At 34.9% G+C, this 324-nt stretch overlaps 1 protein-coding gene across 3 annotated transcripts in view; it reads right to left on the bottom strand.

Moving 5' to 3' along the window:
* Positions 1-324, bottom strand: part of TFAP2C (transcription factor AP-2 gamma) — a 29295-nt gene that overhangs the window by 15555 nt on the left and 13416 nt on the right. The window lies entirely within an intron of this gene.

Raw genomic sequence — 324 nt, 5'->3', positions numbered from 1 at the left:
CCACCTCTTGAGAAGCAAAGCAAGTTTTTGCAGGAAATAGAAGAGAAACAAGGTCCAGGGTTATAAAACATTACAGGAAAAAAAAAAGGCTTGATTACATAATCTCCGGCTCTAATTTTATGCTCAACCTGCAGGCAACTAGAGGCTGAAGCAATTAACATCTAGGGTAGCAAGCACACCTAGCTAAGTGACCATATTCACTGCCAAGTTTATGTTATAACACACAGGTCTTGCATGACAGATCAAAACACTATTTACAGAACAGATCAAGCAAATAGAATAGAACACACACAAAAAAAATTAAATATATATATATATATATAT

This window comes from Nanorana parkeri, unplaced genomic scaffold (genome assembly GCF_000935625.1).
Source record: "Nanorana parkeri isolate BGI_ZX_2015 unplaced genomic scaffold, ASM93562v1 scaffold474, whole genome shotgun sequence".
Classification (NCBI taxonomy): domain Eukaryota; kingdom Metazoa; phylum Chordata; class Amphibia; order Anura; family Dicroglossidae; genus Nanorana; species Nanorana parkeri.
This window is presented reverse-complemented; position numbering and strand designations above follow the sequence as displayed.